Source organism: Petaurus breviceps, unplaced genomic scaffold (assembly GCF_028583685.1).
Source record: "Petaurus breviceps papuanus isolate PSGF00001 unplaced genomic scaffold, PetGlider_PUasm1.0 90845, whole genome shotgun sequence".
NCBI classification, from domain to species: Eukaryota; Metazoa; Chordata; class Mammalia; order Diprotodontia; family Petauridae; genus Petaurus; species Petaurus breviceps.
The window spans coordinates 7,297,969-7,305,930 of NW_027187359.1; positions in this window are offsets into that span (position 1 = coordinate 7,297,969).

The following is a 7,962-nucleotide window of genomic DNA, read 5'->3' on the forward strand; positions in this document are numbered from 1 at the left end:
ATTTCTCTCCTTTACCTAAAGCCAGTCTCTCGCCTTCTTTCCCTTCCTCCTTCTGCATATGTGCATAGGCATGCTTAAAATTGCCCTAAGATTTTTGGGACACCCCACACATACTTTTTTTTGTCTTTAGGGTTCAAATCTATGCATATTGTTCCTATCTGTCCTTGGTAAAGACAACTCTGTCAGCCTGAGATTGCTGAGCAAACATGGATAGCCTTAGACACTGTGACCATGTGCAAGTTCACTTAGCCTGTCTGGGACTTAGTTTTTCATATGACACATGAATATAATAAAACCGGTAGTACCTGCCCCCACTGGGTCCTTGTGAGGCTTAAATGAGATGATATTCATCCTTCCAATTGCTCAGGTTTGTGACCCCGAAGTCAGCCTCTTCTTCACTGCCCCATAGCCAATTAGTTGCTGTGCCTTGCTAATTCTACTTCCAGCAACCATGAGAATTTAAGTACCATCTCTCACATCCTTCCCATTCTCTCAGCTCACACAACCACCATGGTACTTCAGGCCTTTATCACCACCTGCCTGCCTTGTTGTGATAACTTCCTAACTGGCTACCCTGCATCCAGCCCCTCTCCTTTCCAAATCTTTCACATAACTTCTAGTGATATTCCTAAAGTACAGGATTGATTTATGTCATGCTCTAGCTCAAGAAGGTCCAGTGACTCCCTATTGCCTCTAAGATCAAATACAAACTCCTCTGTTCAACAAGTAAAGCCCTTCACAATATGGCCCCAGACTGCCTTTTCAAGTTTATTGCTCTCTTTTATGCATGTTCTAGCCAAACCAGCCTCCTTGCTATTGCCCAGGTATAAGATTCCATCTCCATCTATGGGCCTTTACGTAGAATAGAATGCACGCCCTCCCCATCTCCACTTCTTAGCATCCTTAGCTCATGACTTGAACTCATGCAACAAATGCCTATTCCCCTCCAAAAATATGTACCTTGTATTTACATATGTAACAAGGACTGGCACATGTGCAAAGCATCTCTGATAGGGTCTTCCCACATGGAGGAGGTTGGGGACCCTATTTCCCACAGAGTCATGATGACATGTAAAGGAAATGCATTAGATACACATTGGAGCATACAATCTCAGAACAGATCCAACAGTCAATAAACATTTATTGTTTATTTATATAACGTATTGGGCACTGTACTAAGTGCTAAATACACAAAGAAAGGCATAAGAGAGTCCTTGCCCTCAAGAGCTCACAGCTTAAAGGGGGAAGATAACACATAAAAAGGAGGTTAAAAAAGTGAGATGGCCCTGCGGAGGGGGCATGATGAAGCCTTGCAGCTGGGGTAGGAAATGATCTGAAGAGGCATGAGTCTCAGAGTTGATTTCATCTTTTTTTTTTAAGCAATCAGGGTTAAGTAACTTGCTCAAGGTTACATGGCCAGTTATTTCTGGGTGTGGTGCTGAGTATCTGAGCCCGGGATTCGATCTCCAAGTCATCCTGACACTGGAGCTGGTGCTCTTACTCGCTGTGCTACCTGGCCACCCCAAGAGTTTATTTCATCTTGCTAAATGATGAGTTTCTAGAGATCAGGAGATCCAGGGGGTCAGCAGGTGGAAAATGATGAGGTGGATTCCCAGAGGGCCCTACTCAAATGACAGAAGATTAGGGAGGAGTTCTCTGACATCCAACCTCTACCTTCTCCAATCAGAAGAAGGGAGGGACCCCAGGAGCAGGATGTGCTGAGGAAGTGTGATCCAGGAGGTCAGCTAGATGGAAAAGGATGAACCAGGATGAGCATGTCTACACATTTTCCAATCTCTCTCCAATATCTCTTCTATTAAATTTCATCAAAACTCTGCTGGAAGTAAGCTCCCCTGGTCTTCTCCACAGGGGAAGGGGAGATCCCACCATCAGAGAGGCTTTGCACAAGGGCTACTCAGTTCTTGTTATATTTGTAAGTTTACATATTGTTTCCCCCAAAGACTGTAAGCTTCTTGAGGGCAGAAACTGTTTCTTTTTTGTCTTGGCGTCCCCAGAGCCTAGCCTAATGCCTGGCACAATGAAGATGTTCAATAAAAACTTACTAAAAATTGATTAGTGAACAATAAGTGCTTACTAATAGGACCTGGCAATTTGCAAATCTTAAAGCACTTTACATATATATTCCAGTTATTATTATTGGCCTAATGCTGGCAGGCAACCAGCATTCATCAAATATTTCCTATGTGCTAGGCACTGTGCTACAGCACAAGGGTTACAAATACAAGCAGAAAGGACAGTCCCTGCCCACAAGGAGCTTATATTCTAATGGAGGAAGACAAAATATAAAAGGGAACAGAAAAGGGGGAGGGGACAAAAAGGTGCTGAAGTTTGGAATGTCTTAAAGCATTCCCTGAAAGGAAAGGTAGCTTGACCAGCCTGGATGTGTCTCCAAAATGGAAACTCCTGAAAGGAATTCCCCAAAGGGCAAAGGGGGCCATCATGGCAGACAAATGTTCCAGGGTGTGTCAGCCCCAAATGATAACGGGAAATTTCAGGGAGAGAATGAACTCAGTCATGGTGGCAGATTCTGAATGGTCTGAAGCACAATATCTCTTTGATGCCTTAAAAGTGGCAACTGCTCCCCTTAGAGCAGCGTTTCCCTGTTTTAAAAAAAGAAAGAAAGGAAGTAACTCTTACTGCCCACTAGCCATCCTTTCTTTCCCCGTCCCCCACAGCCACAAATCAGGCTTCCCAAAAATACTGGAGAGAAGATACTGAAATCCAGCAGTGCAGGTCAGACCAAGAGAGCCCATTCCTGACAGGCTAGTCAGTAACCAGGAACTCACCCCCACAGCAATGCTGGCTAGCAGCTGCTCCTCTCAGGACCATTTTCCCATCTGTAAGATAGACAGTTGTTTTCAGGGTTAAGTGAGAGATGGTAGTGAGAGTCATGACAAGGTCAGTGAAATGCATATAAATATGTGCTTTGAGGCCCGCAGATGACTAAATGTAAGTTTTTTAAAAAGGGCACTGGTGGCACCTAGGTGGATAGAACACCAGCTCTGAAGTCAGGAGGACCTGAGTTCAAATTTGGCCTCAGACACTTGACACTTAACTACCTTGTGACCTTGGGCATGTCATTTAACACCAATTGCCTCATCCCACTCTCCACCCAAAAAAGGGTGAACATAAAATCCTCTTTTTTTTGCCTTGGGTAAATGGACCTAGAGCCAAAGAAACTATTCTGCTATTAACATCCCAATTTGCTTATAAACAGTTTCATCAGTCTTACTTCTTAGTCATTCTTGAACTTCAAGGGAATTTGTATATAATAACAGTTTCCTTTAGTTCATGGCTTGATTAAATGGCCCCCTCTGAACTCCCAAATTCTATGATTCATTATTGGAAGTAGTTCCTCCACCAATGAAGTCCCATTCCCCTCTGGTTCTTATTAGATAGTGGTATTCTGAATTGACAGGACAAAAAAACAAAACAAAACAAAAAACAGGCTACAAATAATTTGGTGTTTTCACCTCTCTGAAATTAGGTTCACGGGATTTAGAGCTAGCTGGGGTCTTTGAGAACATCTTGTCTCTCATTTTACAAATGATGGACCTGAGGCCCAGAGCATTCAGGGAGGATTAAAACCCATCTTCTAACTCCAAATCCAGTATTCTACCTATTCTAGCATCCTACCCTAAGAAGACATCACATAGTCCATTTCCAGGCTTTATTGGAAGTCAGTTTGGTAAGACCTTCCAGAGTTCACAGTCTCCTAGCATAGCCTGCAGTAATTCAATTCAACAAGTATTTTAGAACCTCTTAATGCACAAGACCCTGTTTAAAGGATGAGGCCTTGTAATAAGAATGTAAATTTTAAAGATCTTCCCTGCCCCTAGGCTAATGTGCACCTGAAGCCTGGGGTGGGGGAGGCTTGTTTTTCAGTAGATACTTCTTGATTGGCCAGTGAGTCAATAAGGTTGTTACATTCTCTGAGCCAGGAGAAGGCTATATAAGCCCTGATGTGTGGCTTTGTTTTTGGGACTCACTTTGAGAAGTGTTCTGTGATTTGATCTGAATTCTGGGAAGCCGTTGTTGAGAGTCCCCCGGCTTTGAAAAACCCAGAATGTGGAAACCCAGATGTTGACTGGGTATGGATGTAATGGTTGGACAGTTTGGAAATCTGTCTACTTGATGTTTCTGTCTTGATAATTATGCCTGTATACTTTGAGGTTCAGGGTGCTGACCTTTTCTCCTGAACAAGGTAAACGATATATGTCTGACTGATTAAAGTAAGCTTGTTAACCCATTTTGAGTTGCTTTCCTTCAACAAAGCAGATCCAAGAACCTATGGTAGCTGCAAACCCTGAGGACGCGCTTGGGGTGCTTGCTGCTACAGGCCTTCAAAGGCAAAGGGAGAAGAAAGCAGTATACAGTGGAAAGGGTCCAGAAAGTTCTGGACTCAAAGGATCTAGGTTCAAATATTAACTTTAGCACTTACTATCTATGTCACTTACCCTCCATGGGCCTGTTTTCTCTTCTGCAAAAATTAGAGGAATAGACCAGATGGCCACTCAAGTCCCTTTTAGCACTACATCTATGATCCTATAAATCAAGGCTATAAACTCAGAAAAACAGAAGAATGATGAAGTTTTCCACCCAGGGTCCCCTTCATGCCATTACAAACTTTAGAAAGTCCTTTTAGCTATACTATATATTGGATGGCAAGAACTAATTACGTATGTAACCCATGGCTCAGAACCACTACCACTCCCCCAGGGATGCTAATTTTAAAGGTTGATGCCTAAAGAGTCAGTTTCTTTTTGGCTCACTGCTCCTACCTTCAAGAAACATTCAAAATAAAACTTAGGTATTGCTCATATCTACTCTTCCCCCAAATGTAAGTAAAAGGGCCCTCTAACTCCCATATAAGCCCTCAAGAAATGACATGCATATCAATCATAGAACAGCCTTTATTTCACCCTACATGCTCATAGCAAACCATAAATAGAAAACATATAAAGCAATCAGAATGCTCATCAAGTTCCCTTGGAAGGGAGATGAACTGGGAGTTGCTATCAAACCAAATCTTTTATATTCCAGAGAATTCCTATTTCCTATAGTTCTGCACAATTTCCCCCCAGATTTGCAATACCACCCTGAAGGTTAGACCTCCCCCCCAAAAAAAAAATAAATCTGTTTTCTAAGGTTAGTTGTTTTTGCTATAGGAATCTTAAATTTTCTTCTAGTTTTTCTAGTCTCTTCATTTAATTTTAACATTTTCTGGTTTCTCACGAAGTCACTAGATTCCATTTGGTCCATTCTAATTTTCAAGGAATTAGTGGTTTACATAAGGTTTTATACCTCTTGTGACAAGCTGTTAATTCCCTTTCCAATTCTTTCTTCCAGAGCTCTAAGTTCTTTTCACATTTTTCTATAGTCTCTCATTTATAAAAAAATTTTAACTTCTTTTAAAATTCTTGCTTCCATATATAATCTATATAAAATTGCTTGCCATTTTAGGGAAGGGGAGAAGAAAGGAGGAGGGAGAAAATTTGGAAATCAAATTTATTTTAAATAAATGTTTAAAATTGTCTTTACGTATAATTGTAAAAAAAAATTACTATTTTTTAAAAAAATTCTTGCTTCAGCTCTCCCAGGAATTCTAGTTGAACTTACCCCCAACATGTGTTTTTCTTTGAATCTTTGCTTTTAATGTTGTAGAGTCATTCTCTTCTGGATTTCTATCTTGAGTGTCTCAATCACCATAATAGCTTTTTATGTTTGGAATTTCTTTTTGTTTGCTATTCTTCCAGCCTACTTCCATGACTTTGGATTTGATATTAGGGCTGGGCTCTGTTCACTTCTAGAAGAGGAGATGGCTGGGCTGGTCCTACTGCTACTTTCTTGGAGGTACTAAGTGTTGTATCAATTCCAAGATTTCAAAGATAGCTCACTCTGGGATCAGAAAGCTTTCAGTTGCTCCCTAAGTGGACAGATCCAGGGCAAAGACTTATTTTTATTCTCTGCAAGTTCCTGACCTGGATTTGTGTCTGAGCAATATGCCCATGAGCTTGGCTCAGTCAAGAGTTCCAATAGATTGTACCTGGACTCAATTATCCTTAGCTAGAAAGCTTTGCTGGTTCAAAGGGACAGAATTGCAAGCTTTCCTTTGGTCTGGGATTCCTGTTCTGATTATTCTGCTGCAGGTTGCAGACTGGGCTGGAAGCTAGAACTGAGACACTCTCTCTCCCTGTCACCCTCTCTCCACCCTCCACCTCCCCCCCCCCCCCACACACACTCAACCCCTGGAGTCAGCCATGCAGCCACTGTTCCTTTCACAGTACACAGTCTAAGCCCTCTGACCACTCCTCACCATGGACTACCACCCCTAGATGCATTCTCCCTTCTTATTCTGCTCTGGATCTCTGACCCAGAACTGAGTAGTGAGTGACATAGCTGCCAGGTAGCTGAAGCCTACACAAATTTAGGCCCTTCTGTGAGAAATTTGACAGATTGCCCTGGAATGTTCTATAAAGACATTACTAGTTAGATCCTACTCCACTATCTGAATACTTCTCTATCTCCCTATACAAACCTGGGCTAGAAAAATTACTCATGATTTTTTTTTTTATATTTCATGATCAGGACTTGGTATAGTGAGTTTTCTAGATCTTTGTGGAGGAGTTGTTTGTTGAGGAAGCTTGGTTGAAACTCTTCCTACTCCACCATCTTAGTTCCTCCTCTGTGAAGGGGTTTAAATGCCAAATAGAACATTTTACATCTGCTCCTGGAGGTAAAAGGGAGCCATTGGAGTTTGAGTGGGGTAGGACATCATCAGATCTACATTTAAGGAAAATCCCTTTGGCAGTAGAGTGAAAGGTGGATTGGAATGGGGAGAAATAAGGATTAGTGGGAATAATGAATCCTGTGAAATACTCACATGTATTCATATTTTCACTAAAGTTATAATTATGTAAAATATGGTAATTAGTTCTATCTCAATGGAAATATACAGGAAAATTCAAATAATGTGACCACTTCTGGGTATTTATTAATTTTTTAATTAATTAATTAATTAATTTTTAAAGCAATTGGGGTTAAGTAACTTGCTCAAGGTTTTTCTGGGTGGGTGCTAAGTGTCTGCTGGGTATTCACTATTAATCATTGAGACCTAGCTGCAGTGCAAGGCAGCAATGGATGACTTGGGGTCAGGAAGATCTGAGTTCAAATTTGGCCTCAAAAACTTACTAGCTATGTGACTTTGGGCAAGTCACTTAGCCCTGTTTGCCTCAGTTCCTCAACTGTAAAATGGGGATACACTGGAGAAGGAAATGGCAAACCAATTTTTGCCAAGAAAACCCCACATGGGATCATGAAGAGTTGACAAGACTGAACAACAATATGAAAAGAGCAAGGATAGTTGTTTTATCTAAATTTTGTATCTCCCCCAGGCCAGGAAAAGTGCTCTGTACATAAATATGTATTTAATAAATGTTTGGAGAACAGACTAGAAGAGGATAGAATATTAGTTTTAGTTTTAGTTAAGTTGGAGCTTCCTGGACTAAATAGCTGCCTGTCTAATCTGAGCTAACAGTACTAGTGTTCCCACAGTCTTATTTCAGGGGCAAAACTGGCACAGCACAGAGTCAGACTGAACAACTGAACAACAAAGTTCTAGCCCCGACATGCATGGGGTGATGAAAGCCTACTCAGAGCTGTGTTTGTGTGAGTAGAAAGAAGGGGACACAGATGAGATATGTAGTAAAGGGAGAAAGGACAACAGACAGGATATGTATCATTGTCTATGAACAGGTCACGTGTGAGCAGATGTACCACTTTCTTATATTTCTGACGTAAGATGTCATCATCTGTTCTTGGTGGGGAGGAAACTGCACATAAGCATTTTCTCTTCCTCTCTGCCCTCTCTCCTCTACTTCTGCTGAGGCTGGGGGCAGGGTGGGGAGAAGGAATAAATCGACAGGAATGGGGCTGGAACAG